At 38.2% G+C, this 19,461-nt stretch overlaps 1 protein-coding gene across 1 annotated transcript in view; it reads right to left on the reverse strand.

Annotated features, from left to right (window-relative positions):
* Positions 1-19,461, reverse strand: part of PLEKHJ1 (pleckstrin homology domain containing J1) — a 326,732-nt gene that overhangs the window by 306,008 nt on the left and 1,263 nt on the right. The gene's annotated exons all lie outside the window — the stretch shown is intronic.

A 19,461-nucleotide genomic window follows, 5' to 3' on the forward strand; every position in this document is an offset into this window, starting at 1 on the left:
TTGCGGATGCTTGTTAATATTTTTTGTCAGTTTTCCCTATACGTACTATTACATAGTAGTGCAGGTTAGGGTGATTTTACATACATCACACAAATGCTAATGCACAAGAACACACATATTTAAAAGATACAAACATTTAGAAAAGACTCAGAAAATAGGGAGGCACAGTGCTGCAGTAGTTAGCACTATTGCCTTAAAGCTTTTGGTTCTCTGGGGTGCCATCAGTGCAGAGTCTGTATGTTCTACCCATTTCCACATGGGTTTTATCAGGTGTTTGGGTTTCCTCCCACATCCTGAACATATGCTATTAGATATGTCCAAAGACTGCCTGTAGGCATATGTGCAGAATGTAAATAACAGTAAGAGTGTGTGTGCAAGTGGGTGTGTCCTGCAGTGGCCCATTATACTGTCTAGGATAAGATCTCAGACCTACATCCACGAGAGCCAAGACATTCCCCACGACACAGAAAAAAATCAAACCAGTATTGCAGAAATTAATTTAAAGGCAGACAGGGGGCAGTTTATTTACAGTCATTACCAGTGTATTTTTATGCTGTGAAAGTGCTGAAAAATAAATGCATATTATATACATACATATATATATATATATATATATATATATATACATACACGTACATACACACACACACACACACACACACTTGAAATTCGGTGCAACATCATCCTGTGTGAGATTTTTTTGTCATGGTAGATATTTGAGTAGTTAATTCAACCACTTGAAGTGGTTAAAAAACACAATTAGGATTAGCCTGGTAGTAAACATCTTGCTCTCACGGAAAAGCTTGCTCACTAGCTAATAGAATGCACTTTATAACTTCTTAACAGGGTAAGCAGGCTGGGTCCAGAGTTCCTTTTCAGACATGACTCCAGTAACAAACAGCAGAGGTAAGTATGGCACACAAACACATAGATAATTGAGTTTTGCCATTTAACCAGCATATTTCTGCAGAAAGTTATGAAATATAGAAAGTAAAATATATTTGATAAGCAACATAGATATTCAGCAGAGGAGCAAACTCGTTACTAACAAAGATTAGAAACACTAAATGATTGTTCTGAATGATGCATTTTAAGTAAAATATTTGCAATAAATACATTACACTTTGCAGCCATTCATTTCCCTTGAAGGCATTATAAGATCAGTGCTATAAACAAATAAAAGTTGAAATATTTATTAGAACAGTGCCTTAAGTCAACAGACTTTTCCAAAATCAAACACACAGTGAATGCCAAAGGCAAACAGCCAATGCACCACCCAGAACAAATGAAACTACCTATAAAAATGCTTTCAGTGGCAACTCTGGTGTTAATTTAGTTTAAATGAAATGTTTTTAAACTGCAATACTGCTTGATATATCAAGCATTTGGTAATTTGTCTCATGACAAAAAAAAAAAAAAAAAAAATCCAGATTTCTTTCATGATGCTCCCAGTGATGTTCTGCAATTGAATTCAGCACATTTTTATTTTTACAATCAATATGCTCTAGTATTCTAACATTAATCATTCTGGTAGCTTTTTTCCTCCAATACAAAAAAGTTAACACGAACATAAAAATACTACAAATTACCAAAGTTTGACATATGAAATATTCTCCAATATCATTTCCGTGGAAACTAAAATGCAAACCTTATAATGGAAACATGGCTGAGTTGCAGAAAAGAAGAAAAGCCCAAAATTTCTACACGGTATCCAAACAAACTTACTAAAAATTATTCCACCTTTAAAACTAGTACCTATTTAATAGGAAATTGAACAAAAGTGTCTATTAAATGGCAAGCAGGACTAGCCAATAAGTTCTCACTATAGGAACAATAGCATCAAATAAATGAGTATATTAAGTTACAAAATAAATACATACAACAACAACCACCACCAAATGTACTTTTACCACTACCAGAAACCTTCTTGTCGGTGTCACAGTGTCATATGTATTAGACGAAACTGACTTCAAAGCATCTCCATAAGCATATCTCTGTTGAAAAAATATCAAATTATCCTAACTTCTTGAAAATAAGAATCCCATTAAATTAGATAAAGGGGCGGCACATATACATTCTCCTTTAGATAAAATATGATGGTTTAAAACCCACAATAATTAATTTGTGGGTGTATCCCTTCTAAATAAAGAAGTACTAAGTTTACCTTTAATGAGTTCCAATTTAAGATCTAGAAAGGTATATTACCCCCATAATGTCCAGTGAAAGAAATTCCCAAATCATTAGAATTAAGAAATATCAAAAATATATAAAATAACTTCTTTGTATCCTCAAAGTATAAATCATCAGTATAAAACAAACGAAATCTAGCAAATACATTGAATAAATATATTTTTCTTCAAAATAATTCATAAAATAAGTAAATGAGTTGGTAAAACTAACTTCTATCACTCTTCCTTGCTTTTGAAGAGAAAATATATCAAAATAAAAAAAATTACATTCTGCACAAAATTAAAAAAAAAAATGTAATATAGCATTATTTTCTGGTTCAACAGGCAAATAAGAAATTGCCTAAGTCCAAACAATTACTATATATATATATATATATATATATATATATATATATATATATATATATATATATGGACTAAACATCAAAAGCAGCCAAAAAACAGTCTTCCTACTCCTTAGTTTTATTCCAAAAACTGAGGAGAATCATGAAAATATGAATTCCCTAATATTATTAAGGACCGCAAAGAAGAATACAACAATTAATCCAATTTATCCAGCAAAGTTCCACAAAGGGACACTATAGGTCTAACTGGAGGGGAGGGATGTTCATAATAGACTTATGAATATTAGACAACCCATAGAAAACAGGGGCCTGCAGATTTACGGGTAGCAATAGCTGTAATTGCTGAAAGGATAAAATCCCCAAATAACAGTAAAGTTGTAACACTTTTTATATTGGCTAATATAATTAATCATCAGCATCACTTTTCAGTATTTGACAAACTGGATAATTTTAAACACAAGGATCCATTAAAAACAAAAACTGTGTCATTCAACTGACTTTTTAACTACCAGTCATCCTGTCCTACATCCCCTCTCTCGGTCTTTTACAGCATCCCATATTGTTTTGTAAGATTACAAGTAAGCTTTTTCCTTCTCGTAAATAATTATTTTAAATCGTGCATTAGTAATTTCTCAGAAACATCTGTACGAGTATTGGACACCATAGGACAGAAGGTACCAACATTTTCACAGACTTTATATGTATTGAGTTGAGGTAAAGTAACATTTAAACAGCAGATATCATCACATTCCATCATCACTTTGTTCCTTCGTGAAGTCCTCACAGACAGTGTAAAATAACCTAATGAAAACATCACCATCATGAAGTTCATTATTATCACTGCTACCTTTGTGTACAACTGAGATAAAAATCAGCAACATTAGCTTTTTTTTCTGAAGCCCAAAGAAATATCACAGTTTTAATTTTCTAACAAAGTTGTAAACATCAACCAAAACTTCCCACAGCCTGGGAATAACAGTAAAGACAAATTTAAAGTCCCTTACTTAACACATTACACTGACTGACCATTGCAGGATAATTTGCTAAATTTAAAATCTGTACAGGAGTATCAAATCATAAAGTTAGTTTATTAGGAGCATCTATCAGTTCATAGTCAAGAAAAGAACCACCATGTACATACTTAATGTGAAATACTGCATAAGTTACTTGCAAGTTTTGTTATTACCTGACATTTCAGCTTGGACATGTCAGAACATTTTTATATAGATATATATATATATATATATATATATATATATATATACACACTGTATCTTTTTTTTTTTTTTTTTTAGCATTTTGAGATTAGACCTGCTGCACAGTAGGCAGTTAGCACTTTGGAACTCTACGTAGTTTTTTTTTAGCATTTTGAGATTAGGCCTTCTGCAGCAGTATGCAGTTAGCACTTTGGAACGCTATGTAGTATCAAATGCTGGAAAAAGTCACACTTTACAAGCACATGTCTGTAAAATTACAGCACAGTAGCACTCCTGACACTGTAACTTAACTGTTATAATAATCTTGCATTTTCCCCAGGTGCCATATACATGCATGCCCACATACACGACACGTGGAAATATTATGGAGCTTGGGTGGTCATGCACAAAGCAAAACAGATACAACAGTCCTTGTCTACTCTCAACAGTTCAGGCCAACTGCCTACCTGGCATTCATTACTGGAATAAGTCATACAGTCTAAGTGGCAGCATTTATGTTTATTAATATTGTTTGGACAACTGATTTCCAACTCTATATACTGAATACCTGGATTATGATAACTAGCAATGACCCCAAGAAAAGGTACTTGATCTCACAATCCATGAGCAATAATGAAAACTGCAGTGTTTCCGCAGGAAGCTGTTGACACTCAGATGCAGCATTTAAACTGAGTGGACGGGGCACAGATACAGGACTGTGCAACCTGCTTGAAAAGAGGAATCACTATAGTCCAGCACAACAAAAAAAAAAAAGAGCCTTGCAAATGTAATATAAACAACTTTAACAAGCTGCCGCTTTAATATTTATTTTCCTTGAGGCCTAACTGAATTTAGCCGGACAGCTTCTCTGTTTCACTAGATAGTAATTTTAAGATGGTGCTACTTGCTTCTCCTGAGCTAGTTTACCAAAATCCTGCCAAAGAGCTTTAGCTTTATCAATGGTTTCTCGCAGTGTCTGCTTTAAACATAGGCATGCATTTCCATTTTCCACAAATCACACGAGATAGAGACGGGCATAGAAGTCGAGGGTCTTGGCCAAAATTTTGAAGTGGCAAATTTAATAGATAGTTCTGATTCTTTGCCTTGCCTTGGAGTACTAAATAATTTGCTCTTCATATTGGAAGTTTCATGCTGGCAAAATTGGAGATAAAGACCAACAAATACCATTATTTGATCAGTCAGTGGAACTGGTCTATCATACAGGTGGAGGGGATGTCAATACAAAGATGCAAGGAGTTGAAATGCTTCTGACTATCCAGACCAAATAAATCTCAGAGAGGTTAAGACATTGTAAACGAGTTTCTGACTACCTGTATATCTCTCTATTTAGATCCATTTCCCTTAAAATAAAAAAAAAAAAAAAAGGTGTACATGAAGCAGACAGATGGATGGTACAATACAAAGTTGGGTAACAATGTTAACAAACACTAATACCAGAAAAACAGTATATGTTTACAGCAAGACCTATACCACACCTTTAGAATAAATTTCCCACAGCATTAAATCAAATACCTCAACAATCACACAAGCATTTCTGGCCTAAATGTAGAACATAAGAAAATGTTTACATTCAATAAAGACAATCAAGCTTCCTGACGGCTAATACGTTGAAAGATTGGTATCACAATATTTGAACTTATATCTATGTATTTCCAATAATAATGGTATGTTCAACTTCAAAAAGGTCTCTTGTACTGTAATATCAATGTATGGCATCGTAGGAGAACTTTAAAAGTAGCAACTTCTCTATGCTCTACTCTCCTTGCAATACACGCACACATCTGTCTGTTCTTACCACAACACTTTCACAAAGGATTGAACCACTTAAGCTAGGTGTGATCATTATTCCTATACCCCCCACACACACACACACACACACACACACACACACACACACACACAACCTTACTCTGTATACTCTTTGCTGATTTTTGTTCCAAAATGCAACACAAATTATCCAAGACCTATGCAAGTTCCCATCCTATTTCTCCTAGATGTTAGTCCCAATCCTCTGATGTTGTCTTAAAAAAAAAATGTAAAATCAGATACAAATATCCCCAATGCAAAGCCTGTGGCTCTGTATTAGTCATGACATAGTCCCAGTAGGGGAGAATGCACATGCACATCTTACCAAAACCTTGTTATACAGTATTCATATGCATCCATGCATGCCCCCAACTAATCGGTCACCTTATCATGGCCTTGCAAAAAGATACGATACTGAGATCTGAAACTTCAAATGAAGGTAGTAAACTGCAAACTACTCTACTCAACAATGATCCACTCATAAATGAAAACGGACAGAGGGTGTATGGTTAAAAGCAGACTATACAATGTGGTTCTACAGAAAGAGAAATAAAAGCCATGAACAATCTGACAACTGACAAAATGGAAGCCAAGGCATTAACCGTTTCAAACATGCGTGAGGTAAAATAATGTCTTCCCTGTAAAGAGGTCCGGCTAAACATTCTTTATATACAGGTGATTACAGTCTTAAGTACTAGTCTCAGACTGCACAACATTTTTGAAACCTGGTCATCTGTACTATATAACTAGTCTCATCTCAAATTTCATAACGTTTTGGGACTATGGTCTTCTGTATCCAATAACTAGCCACTTGCCAATCCTCCAAGTTGTTTCTGTTTCCCCTGCTTCTGAGCTCACATCCCAGTGCCCATTTTACTCCCCTCATGCCACATTCTAATTTCCTCTTATATGAAGTGACAGACACTAATGTACTCCTTTAATAACTACAGTATTTAATGCCATTATATTACACCGTATCAAAATGCCAATCAGTAATTTGAGGTTACTATTTTTCACTCTACGTCTTGAAGCTTCAAATTTTCACTTTTTAACTTCAGTTAATTTCCCCCTGGAAATTTGCTAAAATTTAAGCCTTATCCAGTTGGGTAAAAGCATAAATGAACTAAATTCTAAGAGAGAGTACCAAATAAACTCTAGTACAGTTTGACGCCTACTTGACTAAGTATAATTCTATAATATAGAACACTGTACGGGTTTGTTTACAGGTGGCACAGAGGTGCAGTAATACCACTGTTACCTTGCAGCAAGGTGTTCTCAGCTTGGTTGCTTATTGTGTGGAGCCTGTACATTTCCAGTATTCACTTGGGTTTAATGTGTGTACTTTTGCTTACTCCTTTACCCTTAAAACATGAGCTAGGTGGACTGGTGGCTATGAATTCCCAGTGTGTGTGTGTGTGTGTGTGTGTGTGTGTGTGTGTGTCATGGAAGACAGGCCTGAGTATCTACTTCTTTCCCCTAATTGCCTGGTAAACTCCATGGATACTAGCAATTGCTCATGGAGCTGCTATAAGAATCTGGTGTGACTCGAGCAAACTGTTGGAAAAAAAAAAACTGAGGAAAGGCATCCATTTTTAACAGTGGCGGCAGGCAGGCATTTAGATATGATGCGTTTAAATCTCTTATAGAGATGCCAGTCTTACAAGAATAAGAGTAGATATTTACATTTGGCTACAGCCCTGCTCTACAGGTGTTCAAGGTAAGAACATAAATAGTAACAGGAATACGGTGTGGACTTTAAAGCATAAACACTTCTAGTCTTTATATTTCTAACAGAACAATTTATTTTCTGTCAAAAGCAAAACATTGGCAAAATACAGACAAGTATATTTCGTCTTTGCTTTGGTAAGTAGATATACGTCAGCATGCTAGCAACCATTTCCAGCCATGACCAGAGCCACAGGCACACAGAAACCATGAAAAGTAAATCTATATAAGCATTTAAATACGTTAAGAAAATGTAAAATACTCAGTTTGAATAAAATATACTTTAACACAGCAGAGCTAGTAAGGGAGATGGCTAGAAAGGTGCTTGGTGTGACATCTGCAAGGAGGACAAGAGACCTGGTGGTGGAATGAGGAAGTACAGGAGAGTATACAGAGAAAGAGGTTGGCGAAGAAGAAGTGGGATTGTCAGAGAGATGAAAAAAGTAGACAGGGGTATAAGGAGATGAGGTGCATGGCAAACAGAGAGGTGGCGAAGGCTAAGGATAAGGCATATGAAGAGTTGTATGAAAGGTTGGACACTAAGGAAGGAGAAAAGAACCCGTACCGATTGGCTAGACAGGGGGACCAAGCTAGTAAAGATGCGCAGCAGGTAAGGGTAATAAAGGATAATGAGGGAAACGTACTCACAAGCGAAGCGAGTGTGTTGAACAGATGGAAAGAGTACTTTGAGGGGCTGATGATTGAAGAAAATGAGAGGGAGAGAAGGTTGGATGATGTGCAGATAGTGAATCATGAAGTGCAGTGGATTAGCAAGGAGGAAGTAAGGATAGCTATGAAGGGGATGAAGAATGGAAAGGCTGTTGGTCCAGATGACATACCTGTGGAAGCATGGAGGTGTTTAGGTGAAATGGCAGTGGAGTTTTTAACTGTTTTAATGAAATCTTGGAAAGTGAGAGGATGCCTGAGGAATGGAGAAAAAGTGTTTTGGCACTGATTTTTAAGAATAAGGGTGATGTGCAGAGTTGTAGTAACTACAGAGGGATTAAACTGATCAGTCACAGCATGAAGTATGGGAAAGAGTAGTGGAAGCTAGGATAAGAAGGGAGGTTATGATTAGTGATCAGCAGTATGGTTTCATACCAGGAAAGAGCACTACAGAGGCGATGCTTGCTCTGAGAGTGTTGACGGAGAAGTACAGAGAAGGTCAGAAGGAGTTGCACTGTGTTTTTATGGACTTAGAGAGTGTCAGAGAAGTATGCAAGAGTGGTACAGGATATGTACGAGGGTAGTGCGACAGTGGTGAGGTCTGCGGTGGGAGTGATGGATGCATTTAAGGTGGAGGTGGGATTACATCAAGGATCAGCTCTGAGCCTTTTCTTATTTGCAATGGTGATGGACAGGTTGACAGACGAGATCAGACAGGAGTCCCTGTGGACTATGACATTTGCAGATGACATTGTGATCTGTAATGAGAGTAGGGAACAGGTGGAGGAGACCCTGGAGAGGTGGAGATATGCTCTAGAGAGAAGAGGAATGAAAGTCAGCAGGACTAAGACAGGATATATGTGTGTGAATGAGAGGGAGGATAGAGGAATGGTGAGGATGCAGGGAGTAGAGGTGGTGAAGGTGGATGAGTTTAAATACTTGGGATCAACAGTTCAGAGTAATGGAGAGTGTGGAAGAGAGGTGAAGAAGAGAGTACAGGCAGGATGGAGTGGGTGGAGAAGAGTGTCAGGAGTGATTTGTGACAGACGAGAACCAGTAAGAGTGAAAGGGAAGGTCTACAAGAGGGTAGTGAGACCAGCTATGTTATACAGGTTGGAGACAGTGGCACTGACAAAAAGGCAGGAGTCGGAGCTGGATGTGGCAGAGTTAAAGATGTTAAGATTTGCACTAGGTATGACGAGGGTGGACAGGATTAGGAATAAGTATATTAGAGGGTCAGCCCAGGTTGGAAGGTTTGGAGACAAAGCCAGAGAGGCAAGATTACATTGGTTTGGACGTGCTGAGGGGGGATGCAGAGTATATTGGGAAAAAGATGCTAAGGATGAAGCTGCCAGGTAACAGGAAAAGAGGAAGGTCTAAGATAAGGTTTATGGATGTGGTGAGAGAGGACATACAGGTGGTCGGTGTGACAGAGCAAGATGCAGAGGACAGGAAGAAATGGATACAGATGATCCACTGTGGCAACCCCTAACGGGAACAGCCGAAAGAAGAAGAAGACTGTTGACTGCACATGACAATTTACATATTCACAGCACACACTGTACTTGTACCATATCATCTGCTAATATAAAATATTTAAAATTACATAATTCAAATTAGTAAGAACCATGTACAATGTAAATGTTAACACATAAGTTTAACAAAAGATATCTGTGAAAGAAAGACAAAGCAGCATGTGGTGTTACATAAGTGATATGACAACAGTCCCTGCTGAAACATGCCCATATATATGATGTAATACCCTTCCTTACTTTTGTCCAATACAGTCCCATATGCTTACCCATTACCTGAGCTTCATCAGGGGGTCATATCAGTGAACAGTCTAAGCAACAATCCGCTACTGGTGACACTTTTATTCTTCCTTCACTTTCTTTTCTTAACTTCCATTTAGTATGTTAACTGACTGTGTCTTTGTGTCTTGATGCTAATCCTCAAAATTGAGGAGTCAGAGCAAAAGCAGCTATGTATTACAACTAAGCATTCAAAATGATAACAATTACAGATGTAAAATTTTAAGTGCTTTTGTATTTTATAATAACAGAAGACTTCTGAAAATAACCATCATCTCACTTCCCAACACAATCACATGGCCAACTACCTTAATTAATTCAATACAAAAAACAATGATTTAAAATAGTAACACTTTACAAAAACTTTCATTTTTCAATTCATCAAAAAACATTTAATATTAATATTTTCATTTAGCCCTGGGTATCTGTCAGTAACTGCAACTGCCAAAGCGTTTCTCTGGTTTCATAGGTAGGTACTAGGCTATTGGCCCAAGGGCCTACATAAGCCTAGCCAACAAGATTCCCTGGCTTACGCCACCCAAGAAAGTTATTTTCCTGTGCCACTGTCGAGCAGACACAGAAGTGATCCCCGAGGTGTATTTCCTATTCCCCATCCACTCATCAAGATTTTTCTTGAAGAGTGATAATGAAGAACTTTGCTCGACATAGATGGGTAGCCTGTTCCAGAGTATGGGAAGTCTCTGGACAGGAATCTATCCCTCCAGCATGTCCTGTTTATTGTGGAGACAAGGTTTAGGTCCCTAGAGAGAGTGGCTCGGAGGGATTAGGATTCAGTTTTATTCTTAAATGTACCTCCCCTTAAATCTAATTCAACATGTTTCAAAAAAGTTTTTTTTTTTTTTTTTAATACTGACAATTACAGTAATTGGTCACATGATTATTTATTAATACATTATTAAGTGTTAGGAAGCAGAATGATTTTTTTTTCTGTAGAAGTTTGTTGTAAAAGATGAAAGTACTTAAAATTATATGTTGTAATTGTTATTGTTTTGGATACTTAGTTGATTTGAGTTTTAAGTTGGGCTTCCATCAGTGAAACCATTTTTATGGAGTTTTGGCCATTGGCTAACCAAAAGAATTTGAACGAGCTTGATTTGTCCACTTTGCCGGCTTGTCCCATCCCAATGGATTTCAATGCTTTTTTCCAAAAGTTTTGCAGTGTTTTAACCAGAGATGTCTGTTTCAGAACCATCATAAAAGGTGTCTTCTTTTCAATGTTCACAATAACTATTTGACGACAAAGTGGTTCATTATGATTCCAGTGATATGACAGTAGTACCCGATCAGAGTTCTTTATTAGAAAGAAACAACAATACATTTGAACCGGATGGTTCTTCTGTCAACTCTAAAATGTCTATACCCTAAAAAGGTTCATTTACCAGCCGGTACTGTATATAAAACACCACTCTGGGACAATTTACTGTTTTTTTTTTAATATTTTTATACTTAATTTCTGAGTCTGACCACATGAGGTCTGGCATCTTGAAGTAATTCTGATCGTTGTCCGTCTCTAGGTATCCCACAATGCAGAGCTTGTCTGTAAAAAATGACATCAGGCAGGTCTCTCTTCCTAAAGCTCCTGTCACTGCATCGATTTTACATGCATACCTATAACAAACTGACTGAAAGACAGTTGTGTAAATTCATGCCATTCAATGGCTACTTAAAACACAGTGTAAATGCCACCAAACAGACTTTAAAAGTGCTTTTTACTGCTGCTTTTTTTTTTTTTAGAATGCCTAAATTGCAGTCTTTTGTGAAGCCTGAACTGAACTACTTTGACTCATCTCCCATCACACTTAACCTCCCTAGCAGTCAAAGTGCTAAGGGTAATTTCAGCTGTTACCTGATGTGATTGACAGCTCACAGCAGGAGACTTGACTCGTGTACTGTTTCCTTGTTCCAGCCTTTACTTTCTGTATGGGTAGGTGAAGGACCAGGGAGCTGTGACATCACAGCATGGGTACGTTTTTAGGACAGTCATGATGATTTATTTATTTTACATTTGTTAACCGGGGGTGTCTGACTGAGCCGAAAAGGCCCCTTTTCAGCAGATGCCCGGGGAGAAAAGCTCCACAAAGAAAAATTACAGACACATTTAGTTTAGACATATCAGTCTTGTCTTGTGTCTTTCGGCTTTTCCCGGTTAGGGGTTGCCACAGTGGAACTCCAGTCCGCTAATGATTGGCAGTAGATTTTTACGTGCCGAGTTGCCGGCCCTGACGCACAATCTTCAACTAAGGTACGCACATTCACGCATGTCTCCACACAGAAGACGCTCTAGCTGAGAATCGAACAGGACAACGTCTTACTGTGAGGCGACATCGCTATCGCAGCACCACCACCGCATACACACAAATTACAAGAGACATGTTTTTACAGTGGTATGCGGCACATAAACAGTTACTGTGGAGAGAACAAACAAAAATATTAGTTTTAAAAATAAAGGTAATTAATAGATTTGTGGTGTACAGCTGAAATTTGGAACATAGGTAGAATACATACATAGTACACAGGTACAGTACATACATTGTAGATTAGCCAGAGTTTGTGAGTAAGATTGAAAACTATCATCAAGTGCTCTAGATTTAGTATGTATATGTTATCCGCTTTCATTAGCCTGGGGAGCAATCATGGCACTGCCAACTTTGCTTGAGATGTTGCCTGATGAGGTCTTTAAAGGAGGCTTTGGATGATGTGTTTTGAATGCTAGTAGGGAAAGAGTTCCATTTTTTAGCCACTGAACTACTATATAGTGCATCTCCAAAGCTATTGTAGCTGTTGGTGACTTCTAGTAGTAGTTTGCTTGATGATCCAAGAGGTCTTTTGGCTGAGTGATGTTGTACTAGGTTTTTGAGAGCAGGACACTTATTGGGGAGGTCATAGAATGACAGAGGCAGAGCTGATTGTAGGTTAGGAGGTTGGGCAGTTCAAGCCAGTGGAGCTGTCTCAAAGCAGTACAGTGATGAGTTCTATATGAGCAATTTGCAGCAAAGCGGGCAATTCTGTTATAGCAGGCTTCCATTTTGCTTAGTTCAGTTTTGTTGAGATTAGTCAGAATGGGAGATGCATAGAGTAGGGTGGATAGAAGTTGGCAGCGAGCAATGGCTGATCTTGTGTTGTTGGTAAGAAATGGTTTGATACGGTAGAGTGACCCCAGTTTGGCATGTACTTTTTTAATAGTTAAGTTGAGATGACTATCAAATTTTAGGTGGGAGTCTATGGTTATTCCCAATAGCTTAGCCTGTGCCACTGGAGCAATTGGAGTAGCATTTGTGGAGTAGATAGTGAATTGACTGTTAGTGTTTTTGTTAGAACTGGATATAATCATAAACTGAGTTTTCTTTGGATTGAGGATAAGTTGGGCTTTGGTAAGGTAGTTTTCAATGTCAGAGAATGCTAGTTGAGTTGTTTGCAGGAGGGTGGGAATGTTTTGTGCAGCACAGATTAAGGTAGTGTCATCTGCATACTGAATTATAGATGCATGCTGTGTGGAGGTATGGAGGTCATTTGTGAAGACTGTGAATAGTAGTGGTCCCAAGATAGAACCCTGTGGGACTCCTACAGTTATGGGCAGCTGAGGAGAGAGAGAATTTTCCCATTTCACAGTTTGGTACCCGTCAGTTAAGTAGCTTTGGAACCACGTAAGAGTGGAATTTGATAGATGATATTGGTTTAGTTTGTTTAGCAGGATTTGGTGTGAGACTGTGTCAAATGCTTTGGACATATCCAAAAACAGAGTTGACACCTGTATGCCTTCTTTTTTGAGACGGTTTACTGTGTCTGTGAAGCAGAGGAGGGCTGAAGTGGTACTATGGGCAGGTCTGAAACCATGCTGAGTAGGTGACAGGATGTTGCCGTCTAGGAGATAGTTTAGCATCTGGGTATGGATGCATTTTTCTAGGATTTTGGCCAGGGGGGAAGAGTAAAGCAATGGGTCTGTAGTTATTAAGTTCAGTGGAGGTCCCGCCTTTATGTATGGGTGTAACATAGGATATTTTCCAGAGTTTGGGCACATAGTTTTCAACAATTGATCTGTTTATGAGAGTGGAGACTGGGATAGCAAGAGCATCTGCTGTGAGTTTCAAGAAATAGCTGGGGAGTAGGTCGGCTGCTGTTGATGAGGTTTTTAGTTTGGACAGCATGCTTTTGATTGAAGTGGTGGAAACTGTTTTGAGGGTAAAGTTTGTATTAGTGTTATTTGTGTTGGGGGGGATAGTGAGGAAGGAACAGTCCTGTGATACTAAGGATAGAATTGAGTTCACAAAGTGGGAGATGAATTGTGTTTCGATGGGAACTTTAGTGTCAGGGGTGGTTGGTTTGGGGGTAGCCTTTTGGGTGGATTTTAGTAGCTGGTATACATTTTTCCAAAATTTTTGCGGGTTGTGTTGATATTTAGTTTGTAATGTTGTGTAGTAAGATTTTTTGTCCAGCCTAATGCATTTTTTTGCACGGTTGGACAGTTCTTGGTACGTAGGTTTTGTGTTTCTTTGTTTTTTTGATAGTAAAGCCAGGCAGTGTTTCTGGACTTGAGGATTTGTTTGGTGTCTTTACTGAGCCAGGGTTTGTAGAGGTTCTAACCTTGATTTTGCGCAATGGAGTGACTGTCTAGGTGTTGTAGAAATGTTTTGTTGAAATATGCTACAGCCTGGTCAAGTGGGAGGGTTTTTAGGGGGTCCAGTCACAGTTACAGAGTAAAGTGTTGAGGACCTCAAGAGAGAATTTTTTTGAGTTTCTAGTGGATATATAGTTAGTGGTTTTGCATATGCATGTTCTACTACGTATAAAGTATATTATGTTGTGGTCACTTAAGGTGTCTGGGAGACTGCCTGTGTGAGGGTACAATGTGGGGTTGTTAGTTAGGACCCAGTCAAGGATGGATTCCCTTTAAGATTTTTTATCATATCTAGTTGGAATTTAAACTAGCTGCTGGTAGCCATGGAGATTTATTAGATTACTTGGTGGCTCTGATATACAGGTGAACCAATCTAGGTTGAAGTCCCCCAGAATAAGGGTTTCTTGTGAGTATGTGGAAGAACACCAGGATAAGAAGTCTTCAAGGCTAGCAGGTGTATTACCAGGTGGAATATAGATCACAATTGTGGTGATGACCTTTTTAGGGTGAAGTTGAAGTTGTGAGATAAGCATGTCCCAATTATTGGGGGAGGGGTAGGAGTTTGATAATTGATTGACGAACAGTTAAGTTGGACTTGTACAGTAAAGGCAGTTCCACCCCCTTTACGAAGTGGTCTGTCTAATGATATTGTAGCCGGTAAGGAGAACTTCTGAGTTGGCTATGTTTTTATTTAGCCAGGTTTCTGTTAAAGCAACTATGTCTGGGGAGTAGTGTGCTATTGTGGCCTGGAGTTCAGGCATTTTATTTTTGATACTTCTAATATTAATATTTAGCATTAAAAGATGGTTGGTTTTGCTGCTGTTGTTGATTTGCCCAGGGATGAAGAAAGTGGGGGTGTTATGTTCTGACATTTGTGTTTGGACAGGATGGATTTGGGCATCCCCACTTATGGTGAGCCTGGAGTTAAAATGGTTATACAGATGTTGGAGTTTGGTGAGGAGTATAAGAAAGTATTGTTTTTTTTTGTGATGTGATTATTGTGATGTCAGTTTGGGATGGGAATTAGCCAGAAAACTACCTGTATTCATTGGCCTAGATGAGATCAAAGAACTGGAGACTCCAGCAAGCTTTTCCAGGGTGGGATAAAAGTTTTTGAAAGTGAAACCACCACAGTACAAAAAGGTACAGTTCTGGTGGAAAGAAACAGTCGATTTAAAATATTTTAAATGCTGTATTGTCGTTTATTCATAGCAGGGACAGTAAATAGGGAGAAAAAGGACAGAGACATTGAGCATTTAATAATAGAATCCTGTTGTTGTCCTTTAAAGATGAGCTAGAATTTATAGGCAATATGTTTTTACAGAGAGGATACCCCTCACAATTGACTAATGATGTGAAAGGATATGTGATATCCCATTGGGGTATTAAATATAAGACACTATTAGGGAAAGGATTAGAGCATGATATTTGTACGCAAGGGACTATGACGTATGAGAGGACATTAGTAATGGAGTATGGACCCCATTCTAAGGAAGTTAAGAACATTTTTATTAAACATTGGAATATTTTAAGAGGTAATCCCACTGTGTATCAAGTACTGGGTGACAACCCTTCTTTTGTGTATAAAACGGGCTTTAATCGAAAAGCTAATTTTGAAAATGTGAGGCCACAAAGGGTTATTCACACGTCCCTTGGGGAAGATACGAAAAAGTGTGGGTTTTGTAAGCAATGCCTCTAATATTATTGAATCTGCGTTTCCTGTTTTAGATAATATCACTAACACAAAGGTGTTTTTAGAAAGGGCAACAGTTATCTAAAAAAAAGTTTTATACCTAGTTATGTGCCAGGATTGCCCAGCTTTTTATGTGGGCAAAACTGATAGGGCCCTTAGAAAAAGAATCTCTGAGCATTTGTATCATATAAGTAAACATAACGATAAAAAGGTCCTTTTTGAACAACTTAGTAATAGTCCTAATTGTTCCAAATTCGAGTTTGCTATTTTGGATCAGACTGGTTATGATCTTAGAGGTGGGGAGAAGTTGCTTTTAGAAAATAAAGAGATTAAATAGCAGCTTAAACTCAATGCCTCTCACTTTCCTGGTATCAAGAAAATATTTCCTTTCAGCCAATTTTGAGTTTAAAGTCAATAATGCAGTGAATATTATTGAGTTTTTGATATTTGATTAATTTAGTTGTTGATTTTATTGTGTATTTTTATTTATAATGAATGTTTTTAATGGTATACTGTTGGATTGATTTAAATATTGGAAGACTTGACTTAATTGTTTGTCATTACTAGATTTTTTATATATATATATATATATATATATATATATATATATATATATATATATATATATAGAGAGAGAGAGATTTTATATATATATATATATCACACACACACACCCCCACCTCCCATTATGTGTTTTTAGATTCTGAAAACGTCCATTTGTCTTTTGGACTAAAGAGCTTTATTTATTTTATCTTAATAAAAGTGTAATGATTGTACATTTTGAGTGGTCCATCTCCTTGGCTGTTGTGAAACTTTGTGAATTAGTATTTTTTTTTGTTGTTGTTTTTCTGTGTCACTACACCCTACTTTATTGGATTGATACATAGTACTTGACCCCACTCAGTTCAGATTCGTCAAGGGCAGATCTTGCCTGTTGAACCTGGTTGACTTTTGAGACTGCCACCAAGGCACTGGATGAGGGAAAGTTAGTACATACAGCTTACCTTGACTTGGCCAAGGCCTCTAACACAATACCCCACGCGGGCATCCTCGGAAAGCTAACACAGCTTGGCATAAATCCCTATCTCATCAGGTGGGTGGCCAACTGGCTTACTGACAGGACCCTGAAAGTCAAAATAGGCACCTCCACCTCTGACAGCAGACCTGTCACTAGTGGGGTTCCTCAGGGTTCTGTCCTGGGAACCCTACTGTTTGGCATCTATTTCTCAGAGGTCCAGGCAAAGACAAAAGGCCTGTGGCTGACCAAACTTGCGAACGACTGCAAGTTAGGTGCTGTCACCGACTCCCCAAATTATATTAACATATTGCAAGAGGATCCTAGGCCTTAAACACATGTCCTACACGGACAGACTAAAAAAACTCCAGCTATTCTCTGCCTCACTTCGTCTACTAATAGGCAATCTCTGCTTGATTTACAAAGCCATGTCTGACCCAGCTCTGTCAGAAATGCTACATCTAAAAAAATTCCCAATCCCTCCGCACCCCATGCTCCGGAGACCTCAACCTCATTACCACAATCAACAGAACATGCTGGAGGAACAGATTCATAACCCAGAGACTGCCCATGTTCTGGAATAAACTTCCCATACATGTCAAGCAGAGCACCTCATTGACCCTCTTCAAGAGAAATCTTGAGGAGTAGATGAGAAATAGAAATTCACCCCAGGGATCATTCCGGTAGCTCTACTTGATCGAGGCACCGGGAATTAACATTGGGTGGTACTATGCCAGGGCACTTCTATGGACTAGGCTTGTAAAGGCTCCAGGGCCATTAGCCTAGTACACACCTATGAAGAGGGTCTCACAGCCACTGACAGGTGCCAAAATCATGGCCTTAAGCTAAATGCAAAAAAAAAAAAAAAGTACCATCATGACATTCACAAAAACATGACCCCTACTGATTACAACATCAATGGCAACTCCCTAAGCACACAACCTGGGGTGAGAGACATGGGTACTCAGATTGACAACCTCACATTCGACCAAAATGCAGTGACAGTGGTCGGAAAAGCCTTTTTACTTGGATCATCTCATAAGTAAAGGGATTGCATCCAGAAAAAAGGAGGTTATTACCTCTCCATACTCCTCCCACGTTAGACCAATAATTGATTAAAACGCCCCGTCTGGGATGTACCTCTCCAAACATCTGTACCAACTGGAAAGGCCACTGAAATACCTCACAAAGAGAATCCGTGGCCTCCAACACCTGTCCTATGCAGACAGGTTCAAATCACTATCACTCTACTTGGTATCGTACAGATTGCTCAGAGGTGATCTCGGTCTCGCCTACAAGGCAATCTCGGACCCTACCCTACTAAAGATGCTCCATATCCGTAAGTCTAACTCCTCATGCACTACCCACTCAAAATGCCTTAATCTAATATGCGACATCAACGAAACCTGGAGAGAAATGCTTTTCTCCCAGAGGCTGCCCAGTCTCTGGAATAGACTTCACATACACAGCACCACGCTGATCCCCTTCAAGCGCAACCTTGATGAGTGGATGGGAATCCACAAATTTATCCCAGGGGTTCCACGTATGTCCTCACTGACAGGGACAACAGGTGCTGACTGAAGTTTCTTTTTGGGGATAAACTCTTGTCTAGGCTTGTAAGGGCCCCAGGGCCATTAGCTTAGTAACCTCCTATGATCCTATAAGAGTTTGCCTTCTACACCTAGTGCCATTTTGAAAGGTTCATTCTCTTTCTTAAAGTACAACCATTTAAAAAAGGCATTGCAGGGCATTTTCTGCAACAAATGGTTAAAAAAAATCTACATTTTCTTTCCAGACATAGCACTCAAATATTACATATTAAAAATTAAACATTACTGTTGCTGCACCAAAAAATACACCACATCACAAAAACAGATAGTAGTTCACATTATCCATAAGACTTAAATATGGTCGATGACATTCTGTAGTAAGCAAGAGCTAGCAACACGAAAGCATTACAATTTTAAGTGTCAGGTCTCATACTTGAATGTGTCATACAACACTGATGCTTCTTTTCTTTTAGATAAGAATATACATTTAAGTACATTCATGCAGCACACAACACCATACTCAAACTTTCCAAATCAACAGTGAAGCATTTCAAACTGTTCTTAGAAATTGTTTTTCTTTACTACCCTACAAAACATAACTAGTTAAAAATTACACCATGAGAAGCACAGTTTGAAATTGAACACATGCATGCACACACACACTCAAATCTATATGTATGTTCACATGTCTGAAGACCTACGTGCATGCACACACACATATGCATCTGTGTGTATGTATATGCAGTGTGTGTGCGCGCGCATGTATGTCTGTACACATACTGTATCAAAACACTTACTCTCCTTATTAC

The sequence above is a fragment of the Protopterus annectens genome, chromosome 13.part0 (assembly GCF_019279795.1).
Source record: "Protopterus annectens isolate FY-2018-M chromosome 13.part0, PAN1.0, whole genome shotgun sequence".
Classification (NCBI taxonomy): domain Eukaryota; kingdom Metazoa; phylum Chordata; order Ceratodontiformes; family Protopteridae; genus Protopterus; species Protopterus annectens.